General features: G+C 41.7%; 2 long non-coding RNA genes across 4 annotated transcripts in view; both read right to left on the bottom strand.

Moving 5' to 3' along the window:
- Positions 1–23,988, bottom strand: part of LOC129442848 (uncharacterized) — a 35,354-nt gene that overhangs the window by 712 nt on the left and 10,654 nt on the right. Inside the window, exon 2 of one of the 2 annotated variants that reach the window (XR_008643999.2) lies at positions 27–101. This is a non-coding gene — a long non-coding RNA (uncharacterized lncRNA). The remainder of the gene's footprint in view (positions 1–26; positions 102–23,988) is intronic. The other variant, XR_008644000.2, reaches the window with a different exon arrangement.
- LOC141350257 (uncharacterized) lies at positions 9,310–23,115 on the bottom strand. 2 transcript variants are annotated; one of them, XR_012358313.1, is made up of 5 exons: positions 23,022–23,115; positions 22,279–22,317; positions 21,969–22,075; positions 13,175–13,248; positions 9,310–10,751 (listed from the first exon to the last, which is right to left on the bottom strand). It is a non-coding gene; the product is annotated as an uncharacterized lncRNA (long non-coding RNA). The 2 variants fall into 2 exon arrangements; XR_012358312.1 differs by lacking the exon at positions 13,175–13,248.

Below are 23,988 nucleotides of genomic sequence, written 5' to 3'. Positions count from 1 at the left end.
CCTCAAGGTTTTTTGGTCTTTCTTACCCTCAGCCTGATGTATCTGATTAACTTCCATCACCAATGACCTTCATTGTTTCCCCAGCAGGTTCTTTATAACTGCTTACAAACCAAAAAGATGCAACTGAATTAGATGAGAACAAATATATCATATACAGAGGTACTATATTGATACTCGAAGTGTGATATATTGAAATGCTAAATATTCTGTTAAATTCTATGAGCACGTACCTCATATCATGATCTGTCTACTAAAAAACACATGGAGTAAAAAATCGCATCCCAGGAGACTTAAAACAGCCAAGATTACTTTGCTAACTTTTCTGTCACTGATGCGATAGTGCAAGACAAGCGGTATTAAAATAACATGCTATTTTAATTCAGTCAGTCTGACATCGCTTTTTATCCAATCATGACTTTTGACACTGCAAATATAAAAACATTAACACAGGGTTTAGGAATGCACAGTGTGAAACCTCAGCTAATGAATACCAGGGTTATCTCTTAAACGGACACTCCTCTTTTTTTGAAAATAGGCTTATTTTTCAGCTCCATATAGAGTTAAACAATTGAGTATTACCGTTTTGGAATCCGTTCAGCTGATCTCTGGGACTGGCGATACCACATTTAGCTTAGCACAATTCATTGAATCTGATTTGACATTTAAAACTTGACTCTTCTGTAGTTACATCGTCTACTAACACCGACGGAAAATTAAAAGTTGTATATGATATGGCTAGGAACTGTACTCTCATTCCAGCGTAATAATCAAGGACTTTACTGCCGTACCATGGGTGCAGCGGGTCTAATGATATTACACAGTGCCCGAAATAATAATAATAATAATAATGAGACTGTGGTAAAGATATTGACTCTGGTCACTCACCTTCTGCGATTCCTTGAATTCTAAACTGTCAAGACGACGTCTGTAAAATGTAGGGGTATTTATAGCTATTAGTATTGTCCATTAGTGCTTCACCACAGGCCAGCTGAGGTCATGATGAGTCTGGTAATCTTCCCCATGCTAATTTTGGGATCAGTTTGCCCCTGCTGGTTGATGCCGTACCACCACCACTGGGAGCAAAAAGTATCTTTATGGCCATTCAAAAACAAAAGTAATCATGTATTCTGACCTGGATTGATCCCAGCTAACAAATTTAGGTTCTAAAAACGTTTTCCAAACATTCTATTTTGGTTGTGGGAACGTTGTTTTGGAACGTTATTTAAACGTTAAAATGTCCAGTTTTCTTGTCGTGATTATAACGTTATTTAAAGGTTCTAAAAACGTTCCATATAACGTTTTCCTAACTATATTTTCACCCATTATACAACGTTCTTAGAACATTTATTTATAACGTTCTTAAAACGTTAAAATGTCCAGTTTTCTTGTCGTGATTATAACGTTATTTAAAGGTTCTAAAAACGTTCCATATAACGTTTTCCTAACTTTATTTTTACCCATTATACAACGTTCTTAAAACATTTATTTATAACGTTCTTAAAACGTTAAATGTCCAGTTTTCTTGTCGTGATTATAACGTTATTTAAAGGTTCTAAAAACGTTCCATATAACGTTTTCCTAACTTTATTTTTACCCATTATACAACGTTCTTAAAACATTTATTTATAACGTTCTTAAAACGTTAAATGTCCAGTTTTCTTGTCGTGATTATAACGTTATTTAAAGGTTCTAAAAACGTTCCATATAACGTTTTCCTACCTTTATTTTTACCCATTATACAACGTTCTTAAAACATTTATTTATAACGTTCTTAAAACGTTAAATGTCCAGTTTTCTTGTCGTGATTATAACGTTATTTAAAGGTTCTAAAAACGTTCCATATAACGTTTTCCTAACTTTATTTTCACCCATTATAGAACGTTCTTAAAACATTTCTTTGTAATGTTCTTAAAACGTTAAAATGTCCAGTTTTCTTGTCGTGATTAGAACGTTTTTTAAAGGTTACAAAAACATTTCATATAACGTTTTCCTAACTTTAATCTCATCCATAATACAACGTTCTTAGAACATTTATTTTTAACATTCTTAAAACGTTAAATTGACCAGTTTTCTTGTCGTGATTAGAACGTTATTTAAAGGTTCTAAAAACGTTTCATATAACGTTTTCCTAACTTTTTTTCTCATCCATAATACATCGTTCTTAGAACATTTATTTTTAACATTCTTAAAACGTCAAAATGTCCAGTTTTCTTGTCATGATTAGAACGTTTTTTAAAGGTTACAAAAACATTTTTCACAACATTCACCTAACTTTCACATACTGTATAACATTCCTTTAATGGTTATTTTTAAATGATATCAACAATATAGTTATCATTTTAAACATTTGTGTTCAAAGGTTATAAAAAGTTTCTTACAATATTTTCAAAACTTTATTTTCACAAATATAACATTCTTTAAACATTAATTTTTATAATCCAAAACAATACAATATCCAGCTTTCTTACTTTCCATTATTTAAAGGTTACAAAACATTTTTGAGCATTTCACCAACTTTATGTCTTAGTACAATATCCTTGCAAAAATGTTTAACAAACATCAATTTAATTCAATTCAATTATATTTATACAGTGCTTTTCACAATAGTTCATCATACCAAATCATATGTACATGTAATAGAATATAAGACGACACAGAAAAGCAAAGAACCTCAAAGTTTTAAATACAGTTAAGGATGGAGTATTTGAGGTTACATGGAGTTATTTCTTATATAAATAATATAAGAATTACTCCATTCCAAGCTAAATTATGAACATACAGTAATAGAACAGTGATAGAACAGTGTATGTAATGTACTCCAACTCCAAACTATATACCAGTATTAACAATTTTCTAAAGACGTTATAAGGTCACCGTCGTGACCGACGAATTGGGAACTCGCTTAGAGAGACCAATCTGCTTCGAATACTACAAAAAACGCCAATGAACTTGGCATTGAGATATTTGCATAATGCTGGCGCCGCCCCGCCAGGTGCGTATATAAGGCGCACGTGCAAATGCGGAAATCAGCTTTTTATCGCTTCGAAAGCCGGCAGTATCTGCTACTGAGAAGCTACTTTACTCTGTTGGGATCGATTGCGGAAGTTGGTTGGACTGGCAGTACCACAGCGGACGCTTCGCAGCATTCCACAGGCTCTGCATCTTTTTGTTTTGAGTTTAGTGTGTGCGTTGCCTTTCCCTGTGCGCATCATCAACTGAGCATCTGAGTGAATTTCCCTAAAAGAGTGATACGAGAGAGCTTTGTGCCTTGTTAAAGGCAGCCACTCTCTCGTATATCCGGCGATTAGCGTCCTTTTCAGGATGGCTTTTCGTCCGTGTGATCTTGGATGCGGGAAGTATATGGGTCCGAAGGACGGTCACGAGCGTTGTCTTTCGTGTTTGGGCATCGAGCACGCAGAGGCAGCGTTCGCTGGGGGTAAGTGTTCTCACTGCGAGAACATGTCCCTTGTGGATTTGCGGAGACGGTTGTCTTTCCTCCGGGAAAAACACAACCCACGTCCAGCGAGTTCCGAACGCCGCCACGGAGCGGCCGTGAGGCTCTCAAAGGACGATCTCCGCATCACTGTGCTGAGCCGGTCGGGGGATTCGTCCTCCGGCTCTCAGCCTCCTCATCCACAGCCGGTTGATGTGCCGATGGAGACTGTAGAGTCGTGTTCTGCGATGTCTGCAGGATCTGTCGTGCCTCCCTCCGGGTCCACGGAGACCGCAGCATCCGAGGGTGGGCCCTCTCCCTCTGAGGATCCGGATGTCCTCCCCCCTTCCGGACGGGTCGTGACGCCGGATTTCGATCCAGAGATGGTGGCCGTGCTCTCTCGAGCGGCGGAGACCGTAGGGTTGGAGTGGGTTCACCCCCCACAGCCCGAACCGTCCCGCCTGGATGATTGGTTCTTTGGAGCTGCCCGGGTTTCACAACCCTCTCCGCCGGTACCATTCTTCCCCGAGGTGCACGAGGAGCTGACTAGGACCTGGAAGTCACCGTTTTCTACCAGATTACGGTCTTTTCAGCCCTCCCCCCTCACCTCCCTCACCGATGGAGCTGCTAAGGGTTATACGGGGATCCCCCCCGTAGAGCGTGCGGTCGCGATGCAACTGTGTCCGGCCACCGCTCCCTCCTGGAAGGACCGCCCAACCCTACCCTCCCGTGCTTGCAGACAGTCTTCCGGTTTAACGGGGGCTGCCCACCAGGCATGCGGAGAGGCGGCTTCAGCCCTGCACGCTATGGCGTTGCTGCAGGTACATCAGGCGAAAGCTTTGAGAGATCTGCATGAGGGAGGACACGACTCGCCTGTGCTTTCGGAGCTCCGGGCCGCGACGGATCTGGCCCTTCGTGCTACGAAGGTCACAGCGCAGGCGATTGGTCGTGCGATGTCCACGATGGTGGTCCAAGAACGCCATCTATGGCTCTGTCTGGCGGACATGTCTGAGGCGGAGAAGAACAAGTTCTTGGATGCCCCCGTGTCCCAGGCGGGTCTTTTCGGCGAGTCGGTGGAGTCTTTCGCCCAGCAGTTCTCCGCCGCCCAGAAGCAGACGGAGGCGATCGCTCAGATCATGCCCCGGCGCAAGCGACCTGCATCTCGCCCTCCAGCGCCGGCGGCCCCGTCTGCTCCTCGCCGAGGGCGCCCTCCGGCGGCTGCCTCCGCCCCCCCCCGCTAGAACATCTTCCAGGCCACGGAGGGGGACCAGCCGTCGGCAGCCCGCCCCGCCCGCTCCACCCGCTTCCCGTGGTAAACGGAGGTCGAAGCGGCCCTGAGACGGGCGACCTGGATTTGGATGGGATCACTCTACGGGAGACGGTGATGGCACCACTCCTTCCACCGGTAGAGGGCCGGGTGGAGAATCTTTGGTTTCGTTTTGTTTCTGTTCCGCCGGCTTCTCAGCCGGCACCCACAAAACCACAAAAAGAGTGCATTCCTATTCCTTCTCCAGGTCTCCAGAGGATCGAGAGAGATGTGAGCGGGCAGTCAGATGCTCTTCCTCCCTCTCCTCTATCGCCAGCGGGTGTTCTGGCGAGTTCGAGTTCTCCACTGCGGAGACCGGACCACCAGCATACCCTTCGGAGTCTGCGTCCTCCGCTGAGGAGACCGGACGACCGTCTCTCTCAGCGGGCTCAGGTCAGTGTCACACACACACACACTGTAGATGCTTATGCTGTCACGGCAGACGCACCGGCAGTCCCGCCTGTCCCGCCTCGCTGCCCCGCCGCGGGTTCACCGGTTGTGCCGCTAATTCCTCTCGTACGGTACTTGGGAGCTTGGCTTCAGCTTCCCAACCCGTCTCGTTGGGTTTTACGCACGATCCGCCTCGGTTACGAAATTCAGTTCAATCGGCACACTCCCAAATTTGCGGGCGTACGTTTCACCACGGTGAAAGCGTCCGATGCACATGTACTGCGTGCAGAGGTCGAGGTCCTGTTGGCGAAGGACGCGATCGAGCCGATCCCTCTTACCGAGATGAGATCGGGTTTTTACAGCCCGTATTTCATAGTTCCCAAGAAAGGCGGCGGGTTACGACCGATTTTGGATTTGCGTGTCCTGAACAAATCTCTTCAGAAGAGGTCTTTCAGGATGATTACACCGAAACAGATTTTCAGTGCAATACGCCCCCACGATTGGTTTGCAGCGATAGACCTGAAAGACGCGTATTTTCATGTGTCCATTCTTCCCCGTCACAGACCGTTTCTCCGGTTTGCGTTCGAGGGTCGGGCATATCAATACAAAGTTTTACCGTTCGGGCTGTCTCTCTCTCCCCGTGTGTTCACGAAAGTGATAGAGGCGGCGTTACAGCCCCTCAGAGAGAGCGGTGTTCGCATATTGGCTTACCTCGACGATTGGCTTATAATAGCGCATTCTCGGCGGACGCTGTGCGAACACAGAGATCTAACACTTCAACATCTCGCCCGTTTGGGTCTTCGGGTCAACTGGGAAAAGAGCAAACTCTGCCCCACGCAGAGGATCTCTTTTCTCGGTATGGAACTGGACTCGATCGATTTATCGGCGCGTTTGACAGAAGAACGTGTTCAATCAATTCTGACTTGCCTCGGGTCATTCCGAGGGAAGAATGCGGTCCCTCTGAAACAGTTTCAGAGACTCCTGGGGCGTATGGCAGCAGCAGCGGCCGTGACACCGCTCGGACTGCTCCATATGAGACCGCTTCAGCGTTGGCTTCACGATCGAGTCCCGAGGAGAGCGTGGCGCGCCGGCATTTACCGTGTAACCATTACACCTGCGTGCCGCCTAACATTCCCCCCGTGGTCAGATCCTGCGTTTCTCAGAGCAGGGGTCTCCATGAGACAGATCTCCCGGCATGCTGTTGTACACACAGATGCCTCCGACACGGGCTGGGGAGCCACGTACGGCGAGCTCACGGCTTCGGGGGTGTGGACAGCACCCCAGTTGCATTGGCATATCAATTGCCGCGAGTTGTGGGCAGTATATCTGGGACTCGTACGCTTCGCGACGGAGCTGCGAGGGAAGGATGTACTAGTACGCTCAGACAACACTGCGACTGTAGCGTATATCAACCGTCAAGGCGGTTTGCGCTCTCGTCACCTGTCGCATCTCGCTCGTCATCTCCTCCTTTGGAGTCAGAAGCATCTGAGGTCCCTTCGTGCCATTTACATACCGGGCTCGCTCAATACAGCGGCAGACGCGCTTTCCCGAGCAGCGCGCCCCGGCGAATGGCGACTCCACCCCCAGACGGTCCAGCTGATTTGGAGGAAATTCGGTCGAGCGCAGATAGACCTATTTGCGTCACCGAACAATACCCCTTGTCGCCTGTTTTATTCACTAACCGAGGGCAGCCTCGGAGTGGATGCGTTGGCACACAGCTGGCCGCGGGGCCTGTGCAAATATGCGTTCCCCCCAGTGAGTTTAATAGCACAGATTCTGTGCAAAGTCAGGCAGGACGAGGAGAGCCTTTTAATGATCGCCCCATATTGGACGACCAGGAATTGGTTTCCGGAATTAATGCTCCTCGCGACAGCCCCTCCCTGGCGGATTCCCCTGAGGAAGGACCTTCTTTCTCAGGGAGGGGGCACATTATGGCACCCGCGCCCCGACCTGTCGAATCTCCACGTGTGGTCGTTGAGCGCGCGCAAGGTTTAAGTGATTTACCCCAAGCGGTATCTAACACTATTGACGCGGCACGAGCTCCGTCTACGAGACGGGCTTACGCGTTAAAATGGAACCTTTTCGTCACCTGGTGCTCTTCGCAACGCGAGGACCCCAGAGAATGCCCTATTAACATTGTGCTTTTATATCTTCAACATAGGTTAGATGGTAGGCTGTCACCATCCACTATTAAAGTTGATATCGCCGCTATATCTGCGCATCACTCACTTATTAACGGCAGATCAGTGGGCCAGCATGATTTGGTTGTTAGATTCCTGAGAGGCGCTCGCAGGCTAAACCCCTCGCGCCCTCCTTCTATTCCTCCCTGGGACCTGTCCATGGTGCTGAAAGCGCTACAGAGTCCTCCGTTCGAGCCTTTGCAGTCTGCGAGTCTGAAGCTTCTATCCATGAAGGCTTTGACCCTGCTAGCATTGGCTTCGGTGAAGAGAATAGGGGATTTACATGCATTCTCTGTTGACGATTCGTGCCTTCAGTTTGGTCCTTCTGTCTCGAGCGTGACCTTGAGACCCAGACCAGGCTACGTGCCCAAAGTTCCCACTACTCCCTTCAGAGATCAAGTGGTGAGCTTGCAAGCATTGCCTTTGGAGCAGGCAAACCCAACCGAGGCTTTGTTGTGCCCCGTACGCGCACTGCGATTCTACGTGGACCGCACGCAAAGCTTCAGGACCTCAGACCAGCTCTTTGTTTGTTATGGTGGCCAGCAGAAAGGGAAAGCTGTCACTAAGCAGAGGATGTCTCATTGGATAGTTGATACTATCGCCCTAGCTTACAACTTGCAGGGCATTCCTTGCCCCTTTAATTTGAGAGCGCACTCCACTCGGAGTGTTGCCTCTTCTTGGGCATTAGCTCGTGGTTCCTCGCTGACAGACATCTGTAGAGCTGCGGGTTGGGCGACACCTAATACGTTCATTAGATTTTACAATGTTCGTATCGAGCCTGTATCCTCTCGTGTTCTGTCCTCACCAGGGAGGACACGGAGAGCAGACTCGCAAGTCGGCTTGCAGCCTCCGACTGAGGCTCCAAATTGAGTTTCAGTATGGAAGGCTAACAGAGCAAAAATGCGTAATGGTTTGATTTGCTCCCTCCACTGCCTTGACAGCCTTTGTTGCGGAGCATTGGCTGTCAGCCTTTCACTAGTTGTATTCTCACGAACCTACGTGTTTGGTCAGGGCTCCACATTGCGTCCCAACGGGTTCCTTTGTGAGTATTATTCCGTGGGGTTAATCCTACTAGCCCACGTTTCCCTTAGCAGAGCACTGCTTTGCTTACACAGCCACGGCTGTCATTTACCTCAACTACGGTTGACTTTCGCCCACCAATAGCCCTTAACGGGGCGGTGGCTTCCGCAGCGTTCCTATTCCGCTCTGGTAGGGCGCTTCCCAGTCGCTGGCACTACTGTGGGGTTAAAGGAACATCTAGTGCCCGGCCTTCTGCCTTAAAACCTAATTCTCCTTATCCTTAAGTGGAAACCGGAGGGCTTTATGCAGACACTGGAAGAGGTCAGCCCCTAGTGGCGTTTTGGTAGGGATTCCCAATTCGTCGGTCACGACGTGACGTCGTAGTGACCGACTGAAAGGGAACGTCTCGGTTACGGATGTAACCCTCGTTCCCTGAAGGAGGGAACGGAGACGTCACGTCCCGTCGCCACAGGTGCTGCCACCTGCTGTTTAGGCCGGTCACCTTCCGGCTTTCTCAGCGAACAGAAGCTGATTTCCTCATTTGCACGTGCGCCTTATATACGCACCTGGCGGGGCGGCGCCAGCATTATGCAAATATCTCAATGCCAAGTTCATTGGCGTTTTTTGTAGTATTCGAAGCAGATTGGTCTCTCTAAGCGAGTTCCCAATTCGTCGGTCACGACGTGACGTCTCCGTTCCCTCCTTCAGGGAACGAGGGTTACATCCGTAACCGAGACGTTTCCTAGTAAGCAAGCCACAAAGAAACATTGGTCAAGGGGGAAACTTCTTCAGGGAGACAGAAATAAAAACCCAGTGAGAAAACCAGGCTTAGCCAGGAGGTGCAGTTCCCATCTTACATGTTACAGCTGTAGTGTGGTGCAGTTTGTAACCAAGGAAAGAGACCCTGTTATTAATTTCAGTTACAACATATGTTACGGTAATGTAGTATAGAATTTAGTATATACTATGCTAGCTATATATATATATATATATATATATATATATATATATATATATATATATATATATATATATATATATATATATATATATTTTCAGGCGTCACAGTTCGGTACAATGGAGGTAAAAGCAAAATAAAAATGTGAGGTATGCAGAAGGTATGCAGAAGAGCATCTCTAAACCCACAACACGCCGAACCTTGAGGTGGATGGGCTACAGCAGCAGAAGACAACGAGAATAGGAAAACGAGGCTACAATTCGCACAAGCTCACCAAAATTGGACAAACGAAGATTGGAAAAACGTTTCCTGCTCTGATGAGTCTCGATTTCTGCGCCGACATTCTGATGGTAGGATCAGAATTTGGCGTCAACAACATGAGAATGTGGATCCATCCTGCCTTGTATCAATGTTCAAGCTGCTGGTGCTGGTGTAATGGTGTGGGGGATATTCTCTTGGCACGCTTTGGGCCCATTAGTACCAATTGAGCATCGTGTCAATGCCACAGCCTACCTGAGCATTGATTCTGACCATGTACATCCCTTTATGACCACCATGTACCCATCTTCGGATGTCTACTTCCGGCAGAATAAATAATCTCAGACTGGTTTCTTGAACATGACAGTGAGTTCAACTGTACTTAAATGGCCTCCACAGTCACCAGATCTCAACCCAATAGAGCACCTTTGGGATGTGGTGGAACTGGAGATTCGCTTCATGGATGTGTAGCCAACGTATCTACAGCAACTGCATGATGGTATCATGTGAATATGGACCAAAACCTCTGAGGAATTTTTCCAGTACCTTGTTGAATCTATGCCACGAAGGATTAAGGCAGTTCTGAAGGCAAAAGGGGGTCCAACCCAGTACTAGTAAGCTGTACCTAATAAAGTGGCCGGTGAGTATATGTGAGCAGTCATCAATTTAGCAGCATGAGGATGGGCATCAAGCGGATGAATGGTGGGATGAGCATCCCTCCAAATTGGAATTGGACCTGTCCGTCTCAGATTTCCTCGGTGAACGAGGGCGAGACAGGGAAACAGAAACAAGGTGCAATTAGTAAAGAGGCCCATCACATGTAGTGTTAAAGGCATTCATACAGTATAATAGATGCGGCATAAGTATGTATAGGAGATGAATTAGGTAAATGCTTGGTTAAAGAGATAGTCTTAGGCGGGGCAATAGTTTACTCTTTTATTTGTTCATTTTTTACTCATTTATTAAAAGTTACTTGATTTGTGGACAAAAAAGAATCTGATTTAGAAGGCAACACTGTCATGACCACAACCTTCTTAAAACTGATGCTAATAATCGGAGTGCGCCATTAAAGGGACACTTCACCCATTTGCATTAAGCTTTGTGTAGTCAGAATATGACTTACCCTTGTTCCTCGATGTGGAACATACTTTAAGGTGTCTGCAATGAAGGCATCACAGCTGGAACATCAGATTGAGACGGCCTACACTGGATGTGAACATTATAAATACAAACATGAATAATAGCTTTAAGCTTCAGTGGACAATGATTAAAATGTGTAAATAATTGCAACCAGGTTCGACTTTTTGTGAAATGCAGAATAGATCATTTAATAACACAATATAGCTTGAGTAAAAGTGTGATTATAGCTTTTTATAGAAAATGTTTATTCTGTTTCTCGAATCTGACTGGCTTAGAGTCTTTTCCAACCGCCAGAGATATTCCACCAGTACCATCCCGTGAACTGCTTTACCATTTCTATCATTTGCCACTGGTCATTTTAAAATTAGTAATGGAGGCTTGAAGCCGTACAATTACATATTTGCGATTGGATAATGCAGCCACCAGAGCAGACTGTCTAGGACAGTGTTTCCCAACCCTGGTCCTCGGGCACGCCCTCCCAGAAAGTTTTAGATGTCTCCTTATTTAAAACACCTGATTCGACTTTCTTTTCTTTCTTTCTTTCTTTTTTAACGGCATACCAGCTTCAAAGGCTATATTCATGGCGAGAATACAGTATAATTAAATCAAAGGAAGATTAAAATAGATGTTTCAAATTTATTTCCTCTAAAAATCTTAAAACCATGCTTGGGCCCACTTGATTAAAAACCTTTTCAAAACTATCAACAGAGTAAAAACTATTTCTCACAGGGGTAAATGTAATACAGTCTAAAAGGATATGTTTAATGGACAATGGATTTTGACAAGATGAACATTTTGGATGGTTTTACCCGATTCGACTTATCAGCCTCCTTCTAAAATGGTAAACATGTGCCCCTAACAAGCTGATGAGTTAAATCAGGTGTGTTAAATGAGGAGACATCTAAAACTTTCTGGGAGGGTTGGAAAACACTGGTCTAGGACTAGCCTTAAGTCTTGTCTGTGAAAACAGGGTTTGTGTGTAAATTCATGTCAGACACTTAAAACAAGTGCGAAAGTACTAGGATAAACAAGTGCATACAGCATAGTATGTAATTTTTTTGTGTCACGCTCTTCCCTCTTTCTTGTCACATGCAATAAAAACTCTTCCGTATCAGGAATCCATAGCAGAAGCAAGCAGTTTGGCACTAATGAGTCAAACTAATGTTTAATATTGCTCTAGTAGTTGTGTGATTTGGCTTTATAGCAGCGTGCTGATATAGTTTGTAAAAACAAACTGGTATAGAATTATATAAAATGATGCGCTGTCATTTGTACAACTGTAACAATAGAAGAGAATGGGGTTGGCGTTTACTAATGATGATATGTTTGTTATCGTTTACTTTAGTACTTATGCTTGTTTTTTAATTGTCTTTGACATGTATAAATACACAGTTTCCCAGACAGGGCTTATCCAGAATAGTCCCAGACCAAATAAGTCCCAGACTAAAATGCATGTTTGAGCTGCCTTAAAGGTGTAGCGGAGGATTTTCTAAATTTTTTGAAAAGAACCGACTTCTTCACTTTTTAAAAAAATGCAATTGCGAAACACTCCTGATTGACAACTAGGAGGACCAATAGTCTTGATTATCCACCCGGAAAAAGAAAATCCTCTGCAATACCTTTAATTTAAAAACATCTTGCACTGATATATTTTAACATGTTTTGTCTTAAGATTCACCCCAGTACTGGTTTTTGTAAGGTATGTTTGTAAAAAAAACTACTAATATCCTAATTAGAGCTGGGCATAGATTAATCTAGATTAATCACATGCAAAATAAAAGTTATTTTTTGCATAATATATGAGTTTGTGCTGTGTGTAATAATTATGTTTAAATAAATACACACACACACATTCATGTATGTATTTAAGAAACATTTACATGTGTATATACAGTCTTGTTCAAAATAATAGCAGTACAATGTGACTAACCAGAATAATCAAGGTTTTTAGTATATTTTTTATTGCTACGTGGCAAACAAGTTACAAGTAGGTTCAGTAGATTCTCAGAAAACAAATGAGACCCGGCGTTCATGATGTGCACGCTCTTGGGGCTGTGCAATTGGGCAAGTAGTTGAATTAGTTGGGAGGTGTGTGTTCAAAAAAATAGCAGTGTGGCATTCAATAACTGAGGTCATCAATTTTGTGAAGAAACAGGTGTGAATCAGGTGGCCCCTATTTAAGGATGAAGCCAACACTTGTTGAACATGCATTTGAAAGCTGAGGAAAATGGGTCGTTCAAGACATTGTTCAGAAGAACAGCGTACTTTGATTAAAAAGTTGATTGGAGAGGGGAAAACCTATAAAGAGGTGCAAAAAATGATAGGCTGTTCAGCTAAAATGATCTCCAATGCCTTAAAATGAAGAGCAAAACCAAAAAGACGTGGAAGAAAACGGAAGACAACCATCAAAATGGATAGAAGAATAACCAGAATGGCAAAGGCTCAGCCAATGATCACCTCCAGGATGATCAAAGACAGTCTGGAGTTACCTGTAAGTACTGTGACAGTTAGAAGACGTCTGTGTGAAGCTAATCTATTTTCAAGAATCCCCCGCAAAGTCCCTCTGTTAAAAAAAAGGCATGTGCAGAAGAGGTTACAATTTGCCAAAGAACACATCAACTGGCCTAAAGAGAAATGGAGGAACATTTTGTGGACTGATGAGAGTAAAATTGTTCTTTTTGGGTCCAAGTGCCACAGGCAGTTTGTGAGACGACCCCCAAACTCTGAATTCAAGCCACAGTACACAGTGAAGCATGGAGGTGCAAGCATCATGATATGGGCATGTTTCTCCTACTATGGTGTTGGGCCTTTTTATCGCATACCAGGGATCATGGATCAGTTTGCATATGTTAAAATACTTGAAGAGGTCATGTTGCCCTATGCTGAAGAGGACATGCCCTTGAAATGGTTGTTTCAACAAGACAATGACCCAAAACACACTAGTAAACGGGCAAAGTCTTGGTTCCAAACCAACAAAATTAATGTTATGGAATGGCCAGCCCAATCTCCAGACCTTCATCCAATTGAGAACTTGTGGGGTGATATCAAAAATGTTGTTTCTGAAGCAAAACAAAGAAATGTGAATGAATTGTGTAATGTTGTTAAAGAATCATGGAGTGGAATAACAGCTGAGAGGTGCCACAAGATGGTTGACTCCATGCCACACAGATGTCAAGCAGTTTAAAAAACTGTGGTCATACAACTAAATATTAGTTTAGTGATTCACAGGATTGCTAAATCCCAGAAAAAAAATGTTTGTACAAAATAGTTTTGAGTTTGTACAGTCAAAGGTAGACACTGCTATTTTTTTGAACACACCCCTTTCAACTAATTCAACTAATTGCCCAATTGCACAGCCTTAAGAGCGTGCATATCATGAATGCTGGGTCTTGTTTGTTTTCTGAGAATCTACTGAACCTACTGGTAACTTGTTTGCCACGTAGCAATAAAAATATACTAAAAACTTTGATTATTCTGGTTAGTCACATTGTACTGCTATTATTTTGAACAAGACTGTATATTTATTTATATTTTTATATATTCTATATTATATATAAATAAAAAAATTATATATAAATAAAACATTTCTTAAATGTACATATATGTATGTGTGTGTGTTCACGTATACATATTTACACACAGCACAAACTCATATATTTTGCAAAAAATTACTTTTATTTTGTATGAGATTAATCTAGATTAATCTATGCCCAGCTCTAATCCTAATATAACTAAGGCCTAATATAATATCCTAATATAACTGGATTAATCCAAACCCTGTCCAGGAATGAATGAATGTTGTGCCAGATTTTTCCTGTCACAAATATTTGATCGACTGCTCAAATCATTAGATTAGCCTTTCCTACTAATTGTAAAAGCCGATCAGAAACAGAAATAATGGTTGCATACGTAAGAAATAATTGATGACGGGCAGCTGGATTATTCAAAATAATGCACACTCAAGGTGGTAATGCGGCACGTCACGAAGCTGAGTGTGCATTATTTTTAAATAACTCAAAGGATCAGAGTCAATTATTCCTCTTATACCACGGTTACAAAAGACATTGCTTGGGTGGTTACATTTGACAGGTCAGGTGTGCATTTATCGAAAAATAATGCATACCTGTGAATAGGGGTGGCACGGTTCATGGAAAAAATCCGAACCGTTCGGTTCGCTTGTCTCGGTTCGGAGCGCGTGTGTCGTACGGTTCAACAGTTCATGGCATGCGCAATGTATGTAGCCTCGTGCCCTGTATGTGACCTCAGATAGCGTGTTCCCCTTTCGCGAATGGCGCGAAAGAAGAGGTGACTGGTGTGGAGAGTGAGTGCTGCCGGTCATGTTACGTGTAGAAATGGCAAGAGGGAGAGAAAAAGAAGTCTGCCCGCAGTTGGAGGATACCCCAGCGTCGTATAAGTTTGGTGTGTGGAAACATTTTTTGTTTCATGTTACCTATGATGACAGCGGAAATAAAACAATAGATACAGCCACACGCGCGACAACCTTCTCTCCGACCATTTATCTAATCTGAGGTAATGAACACTGTTTTACGTCTTTTTGTATTCAGCGCTATTTTTAGCCTTTCGTTGATAAAACGAAAGCGGCTGATTTCCGCGTAGTTTCATTTTGCTAGCGTGTGAAAGTTGCGCGATCTTATTTCATAAACTGCCCCTTAAAGTAATCAGGACAGAAATGGTCAAAAGTGGACAAAGGAGACGGATTTAAATATTACAGGTGTAAACGTTATGTTTCTCTCTCGTTCACATATTCTCTCTGCAGTATTTAAGCAGCCTCTCAGTGATAAATCTTAAAGCTACACTGAAGTTGGCATTTTGATAAATGCAAGTTATCTTTGTTTGCTAAAAATGCACACAAAGTTCATGTAGATGGCAATACACATTCCCTTTTTGCCAAATAAATGAAAAGCGTGTTGAAATCATCAATGTCTTCCTCTCGCTGTGTCAAAATCTCGCCTGGCTTTCCTCAGGGATGTTCCCATTAATGTGCTTAAAGTCAAATTCAGTTTGTGCATGATTACATGATATAACTTTTTTTATACTGTATCCTAAATTATGGATAATTAATACATGAATAAGATAATACATTTCTGGAGTGTTAAAAAAATAACAACAAGAACCGTACTGAACCGAGAACCGTGACCATAGAACCGTGATACGAACCGAACCGAGGGTATTGTGAACCGTGCCACCCCTACCTGTGAAACATTTGTTAATCAGAAGCATTCAACAGCCATGTGGTATAATTGATTATAACATTACATTGACGCATTCGGCAAACGCTATTATCTTAAGTGACTTACAGTGCATTACAAGGTATTATGTATTTTTTCAGTATGTGTTCTTAGAGTTTCGAACCCATGACCTTTTGCATTGCTAATGCAATGCTCTACCTCTGAGCTTTACAGAAACATTAAAAAAAATGTTTGTTAAATGAACTTGTATAGGAGTTATTCGATCTACGTCATCAATGTTCGCGGCGGCCATATTGTTGACATAGAACTGTCAGTCTGTCAATTGACAAGCGAGGCAGCGTGGGTATTATGCATGGTATTATCGATGTAATTTTTTTAAACCGCGCGATGGTGTGTGGTGTAATACACGGCTGTTCTAACAACAGCAAAAAGAACCCCCGGAATTAGTTTTTATGCGATACCGACTGTCAGAAAACATGAAAGGAAGGAGACAGAGGAGTTGAACCAGATAAGAAGAGACTCCCAACAGCAAAGTCTGTCCCCATCATTTTACCACAGGTAACGTTAGTGATATATGACTCACAGCAAAGTCTGTCCCCATAATTTGATCACATATAGTTAACGTTAGCTGTAAGCAGTGGCTGAAACTGCTCTTTCAATTAAGCTGCCATAAATTGAGACAGTTATTAAATTAGGATTAATAACTTTATGAACATAGGTCTGGCATTGATACTAGGTAGGGAATTAAGGGCCGTTCACATTATAACGATAACTATAAAAAATATAGTTTTGAAAATCGTTTTATATTAAAGAGAATAGCGGAGCTCCCACCAAAACTATAACGATGCAGATACAATGAATTGAACTGCACGAGCACTTAAAATGACAGTGAAGCTCATTGAGGTCTATAACATAAGATTACCTGCAGTTGCTGTGAAAATTGACGTAATGTTTTTTAATCTATTACATTAACTAACTGTTATGCCAAAAGGTAAGAGATTACACAAACTATTATATTCACTGTTAAGAGTTACGCGAAACGCAGTGTGTTGAGGACATACAAGCAATATTAAAGGCAAGTGATTTGCGCGAGTGCCTTGAGCGAATTAGCATAAACGTATTGTTTGGTGATGTGGACGATAATATAGTTATCGTTATAATGTGAACGGCCCTTCAGTGCTTGTATGATGTATGCGGATACTGTATGAACGATATAGTTATAAATATCCAGATAAGTTACGCCTGGCAATAAGGACGGATCTTTACTTAAGGCTATTGGGTCTATTTGATATGGTTCCACACCAATCAAGCTTATCTTCTCTTAATACTGACGAGATGATGCCATTTAGGCTACTGCTCCCCTCAACTCAAATCTACGTGCGGCTAGGGGCAGGACAGATGTCATGTCAACAAGATGGCCGCGGTTAGCTACTTCCAGTGTTTGCGAATAAGCCCTATACAGGGAGTGCAGAATTATTAGGCAAGTTGTATTTTTGAGGATTACTTTTGTTATTGTACAACTACAGTGCTCTTGGTCAATTCAAAATGTTAACAAACCCTCAAACCGGAACATTTAAAGGAGCATTTCACCCATAGAAACATTAATCTTCATTGAAAGTGTCTCATATTTGTAGTCGAAATGTAACATACATTTCGAATTTGGTGCCAATTTGACTGAGAAAAGGGCTGTTTGTAGTCTCACCTGCTCAACAAAGATATTGGACTTCCTTCTTTCAATGATGCAAAATGATGATTTTTACATCATTGAAAGAAGGAAGTGCAACACTGAAATATATATTTCTCCTGTTTCAGCAGCAACTGAGGAAATTATGCACGACCATTCAAAAACATGACTAGGGTTCTAACTATACAAAGATTAATGCAAATGCGTGAAGTGTCCCTTTAAGTAGTAAAAGTGAAATCTTGGCTTTCTTAAGAGAATATTTCTATGTACATCATTATTAGGCAACTATTAGTATGCAGAATTATTAGGCAACTAAATGAAAAACAAAGATTTACCATCTCACTTGTTTTTTTTCACCTGTTAAAGTGAGAATAATAAACAAACTACATTTACAAAAAAAAAATTAATAAAACAATAAAAAAAATATATAAACTCAGTGACCAATATAGCCACCCTTCTTTTCGATAACAATCACAAGCCTTCCATTCACGGATTCAGTCAGTTTCTTGATCTGGTCTGAACCAACATTTTGTGCAGCCACAACCACAGCCTCCCAGACACCGCCCAGAGAGGTGCACCGCCCACCCCCACTGCAAACGTCCTGCCCAAGAAGGGATCAAAAGTTCTCAATAGGGTTCAAGTCAGGCGAAGAAGGGGCCATGTCATTAGTTTTTCATCTCTAAGGCCTTTACTTGCCAGCCATGCAGTGGAGTACTTTGATGCATGTGATGAAGCGTTGTCTTGCATAAAAAAAGTCTTCTTGAAAGATGCAGATTTTTTCCTGCACCACTGCTTGAAGAAAGCGTCCTCTAAAAATTGGCAGTAGGTCTGAGAGTTGTTTTTTATTTCCATTTTCAACCCAAAAAGGTCCAACAAGCTTATCTTTAATAATACTTGTCTGTGCCTGCCTGCCTGTAATGTAGAAGACACTTTCTTCAAGCAGCGGCACAGGAAAAAGTCTGCCTCCCCCAAGAAGACTGATCATTCTGCAAGACAACGCTCCATCACATACACCAAAGCACTCCACCGCATGGCCGGCCAGCAAATGCTTTAAAGATGAAAAACTAATGACATGGCCCCTTCTTCACCTGACTTAAACCCTATTGAGATCTTTTGATCCCTTCTTAAGCAGGACATTTACAGTGAAGGTAAACGGTACACCTCTCTGAACAGTGTCTGGGAGGCTGTGGTTGCGTCTGCACAAAATGTTGGTTCAGACCAGATCAAGAAACTGACTGAATCCGTGAATGGAAGGCTTGTGACTGTTATCGAAAAGAAGGGTGGCTATATTGGTCACTGAGTTTATATATTTTTTTATTTTTTATTGTTTTATTAATTTTTTTGTAAATGTAGAGTTTGTTTATTATTCTCACTTTAACAGGTGAAAAAAACAAGTGAGATGGTAAAATCTTTGTTTTTCATTTAGTTGCAGGGCTCCAAAAAAAAAAAATCAGTTAAGGAGCCACTGGCTCCTATAGGGGAAAAAAACAGGCGCCAAATAATTTTTTTAAGAGCCACATAACAATGCACTTACTTTTAGCAGGCATGAAAATGGTCAGGGGTGAAAAGGGTGCTCGAGGGGCGACGTGGCCTCTGATGGGGCCGGGAGGTGGGGGACTCCCCCAGAATAAATATTATGGCCTCATAAGGGGTAACTTAACTTGTTTATTCTTAAGGCATGTGATTGGCCAAGAACAAAAAATGAGGAAGGAACCCAACATCCCCCCACACCCCTGCACGCGCAGAAACAAAATGCACACCATAACAAATGCAAAAAATACATTATGACCATTATTTCAATTATTTAATTCTGACGGACAATTTAGGTTGTAAATTTAAAATGTAAACATTTGACTAGTAGGTTATCCAAAACCATGTTTAATTAAATGGGTTAATACATGTGGAAAGCTGTAACAAGTAGCATTCCCTTACCATTTGACATCTGCAATAATTTTATTATGCCATAATCTGACCCTCAGTCACAAGACCATACAATTTTAAGTTGGCCTTGGAATAGGGTGGACCTGAATGCCTACAGTACATGTATTTTAAAATGACTTAATTTTACAATATAGTACTGGTTAAATGAATTGCATTATGGTTTTTGAGTCATGAGTTGAATAATTTTCAGATAAGCAAAAAAGTGATGTTGGAAAATTAAATAAGAACAAATCAAGAAATTACAAACATATAAAATAGAAAAGAACAAATTTACAAATAAAGTAAGATCTAACAGTATTGATTAGGTAGAGAAACAGTATCAAATTAATATAGCACTGTTTTCATTCTATAAATTAAATATAATTGATCTTTTTAAAGCTATAAAAGCGATTTTCCTTTTGTCTTCTGTAGTCTGATTTACATAACGACTCAAACATAAGCTTTTCTTATAAGATGAACTGTCCCTTTAAGAACGGAGAAGCACTGATCTTTACACTAGCTGCATTTACATGGACATTTGTAATCCGTTTAAATGATCAATCTGAATAAAAATGCTCCATGTAAACACCTCAATCGGTCTAAAAAGTAACAATCTGATTAAAAATCTAATCCGCTTGTTAGGGGTGGTTTATACCTTTTGTAATCCGCTCAAAAGGACATGTATACACTTGATCGGATGGATAACTGAAACTGGGACGCTCTGCGCATGTGCCATCTTTTCTTTTTTTAATGGCGGTTGGTAAACCCACTGAAAGGCGCATTTCCGCCACCTGCAGGACGGGAGTGTTGAGCATATTCACACGTGCAATGACGTAGAATTGCCGTAATGATATGTGACGCAAATATTTGAGTTTGTTTTGTTGAAGGAAGTCACAAGAAGTGATTTGTCTTGTTAATCTTGTTCCTATTATCCTTCCAATTCCCCATAAAGTGATACAAGACAGCATTGTCCGGTCAGTCCATGGTTTACTCTCTGATCCACAAATGCGTGTGTTTGGACTCGCTCTCGCGAACGGTCTCTGCAGCACTGCGTGAAGTAAAATACGCTTTTTGGGCACACGTGAATGGGTGTTTTTGCTGCTGCTTTATAATCAGCTGAGGCACAAAGCAAATCTTGAAACAGCGTGAAACTATATTTGTGCAATGTGCGCATGTCAAATGATCAAATCTGATGTAAATCTTGTGTCATATAAACACGCACATCAATCCAATCACATTATTAAGTGTTCATGTAAACGCTATGATAGGATTTATTAATCGGAAGGATTTTAATCCGATGGAGGCAAAATGTGTCCATGTAAACGTAGCTACTGACACATCTGATCAACTGCTCACTTATAAATGTCTGTTTTTATGAGTATACTTGCAGAGACTGTGGCATTACAAGATTGTGCGTATATCTCCTGTGAAGCCCAAAGAAATCATGTGTTTGCGTGATTTTTAAAACGCGCATTGGGCTTGAGTGTGTGCACGTATGCGCACAAAAAAAACGCTCCGTTTAGCATCTTTGTCGTTCAAATAGTCTAAAATCCAGGACGTTTTGAAATGTCTTTCGGCACGGTGTTCATTGACTGATGCGGAAAGATGAATCCCTGTGTCTCTGGCGTTCTCTCCCGCGCTCGTTCTGGCACAGCTGCTGGAGCCTGCTTTTTGTTAGCAGTAGCAGAGCAACGCAATCTCATTCATTTCAATGGAAACCTGGCGACTTCCGCGACACGAGTGAAAGTGACCGTTGGCGACCGTATGCGCGTGTCCAGCGACGCGAGAAAGTTAAGAAAAGTTTTACTTTATGCAAATGTCGAGCGACTTTCGGGAGCGACTACCAATGAGAACAAAGCAGTGGAGTTCACGTCATCCTTCTCTCGTCAGTTACTGGCGTGGATGGTACTCATTTGTTTATGACAAGCAGATTTAGAAACGCCTCATTGAAAGAGACAAGCGACACACAGCGATAACGTCGCTGGCTGTCTGAACGAGGGGTGACGTTCACACAACGCATCTCATTTCATGAAGTTAACAAAACAAATGAAGCGATAGGCTACTGGTTATAAAACATGCACACATAATGCAAATTTTACAATCAAAGGGAGTAAATTTGTATTGTCGCCAATGGCGACCTTGACAGAAATTTCACTCGCAAATAAATATATTTGGTCGCAAATGCGACCATTTTAGTCGCAGTTTGGAGCCCTGAGTTGCCTAATAATTCTGCACACTAATAGTTGCCTAATAATGGTGTACATAGAAATATTCTCTTAAGAAAGGCAAAATTTCACCTTCAGTACTTAAATGTTCAGGTTTGAGGGCCCGCCAACATCCCGAACTGACCAAGAGCACTGCAGCTGCACAACAACAAAAGCAATCCTCAAAAACACATCCTGGCCAACAATTCTGCACTCCCTGTAGAAGCAATATCAGTCGAGTTACAGAAACTTTTGAAACACTTACGAATAATCACAGTGCCAAAGGTATTTCTTTCCCTTTCGATCCATTGTATGTGGCAACTTGCAAAACCTTCCTTACAGCATCACCTGGACCATTGCTACCAAGCGGATCTGAAACAAAATAAATTATAATTTAGCACTTTGCAGGCTGCATTATTCCCATCTTAATCCCACATCACTTATAGCAGACCTCTAAAATGGTACACAATGTGTTCAATCTTGGACTGGAAAAATTATGCAGACAACAGGTAAATACATCTTTAACAGATTTAACTAGTTATTTAACATTTTTTTAAGAATTATTCTCAACATACCGAGCCAGACTGAATTTCATGAAACCTTCAAAGATGTTACTGGGGGAGAAAAGTAATATTACAAATATATTCAAGAACCACATGCCATGCTGTATTTTATACTAACATTATCTATTATATAAGCAGTAACTTGCCTTATACTGCTGCTGCTGCAGTATTGTGTATAGCCTACTGTGCATTGTTAACTTACATGTATAAGTTACTGCTTATACAGTATGGTTTACAAATATACTGCAAACATTGTTTACTATTCACAAACATACAGAAACAGCAATACTGTTTCTGTTACAAGTACTGCACAGTAGTACTGTACTAACTTCCACAAAGAATAAATAAAAGTAACATTATCAAAGTCCCTGTAGTGTAGATTATTTTCGATGAGAAGCGAAATAACGTTAAACATGAAAGTAAACTTGAGTTGCAAGTTCTAATCATTGCAAAAGCGTGTCAACTAAGTTACCACATTTACAAATAACGTCCACACAGCGGTTATTCGTGCTTGTCGTCTGCCCTCGTCTTTGGGAAAACAAAATATTTTTATTTCAGACCAGGTATTGAGTCAGTTAACTTCACAGTTAGCCACTAGCCAGACCCATAAACAAACACAATCCGACACGTATAATGGAAAAAAGCGTGACTGATCAATCGATGCTAAAACGTTTAACATTACTCACTTTATGCCATATTAGCTAGGTCATACTTTTCAAAGAAAATAAAGAAAGATAAATAATATACACACTTACCTAACGCGGTTTGGATCTCACCGCGTGGACTGTATCTGGAACGTTTCTTCATGCGCATGCGCGGTCCGTCTTGCGCGCCAATTTGTTTTTAAAAATATACATCACAATATAAAATATTAGATTATACAAATATATCAAAATAAATATATCCAGTGCTGAAAACGGACAGTAGTGATACATATAAGCGTTATTAGACGTTTATATTACTCTACTAATTTATAACCTATTTAAGAAAGCATCTGGGAACATTAAATATTTTAAATTTCAGATTATATAGATAGATTACATAAACAAGATGCTGCACATTTTCGTTATTTTTTAGATACTACTTTAATATTTGTAATTTTTTATTTCATTTACTTTGTTCCTGTAAGTGTTTATAATTTATTTTTATAATTAAGTCAAGATTCAAAACAGTGATCCACTTTTCCCATAAATTTAAAAAAAATGTAATTTAAGGATGTCCCCGTTTTTGGTGTGTTCTCCATAACCCACATAAAAGATGAAAACATTTAAAAAGGTTTTGACCCTGTTTTTAAATTTCTAGACAATAACAAATAAGATTTCAAGGGTATTTTAATCATTAGGACATGTCCGTACTTGTCATTTGAAAAAGCTGGTTACCTTAATTTAAGGGCAACCTATCAATCACATAAATTTCATTAAAATTCTTATGCACTTATTGGTTTTCTCCTCTGTGGCTTCATTCTTTCTAGCATCATCTGACCATGTAATGTATATGAATGATTGGAGCATCTTCCATTCCAACTTACTTTCTCGTTTTTTTCTGTACCATTTCAATCACACAATGTCTCTCTGATTGTCAAAGCTTTTGTACATGTCATGTACACAGTTCCCCAAAAAAACCCTTCCTGGTTCATAGTGTACAGGACAACAGGACTTTGCACAACTGTAGGCAATAACCTGCATGGGTTATACACACACAGGGGGCTCAACTTGGTGACAT

This window comes from Misgurnus anguillicaudatus, chromosome 2 (genome assembly GCF_027580225.2).
Source record: "Misgurnus anguillicaudatus chromosome 2, ASM2758022v2, whole genome shotgun sequence".
In the NCBI taxonomy this organism is placed as follows: Eukaryota; Metazoa; Chordata; class Actinopteri; order Cypriniformes; family Cobitidae; genus Misgurnus; species Misgurnus anguillicaudatus.
Note: the sequence above shows the minus strand (reverse complement) of the source record. Positions and strands in the feature narration are given on the sequence as shown.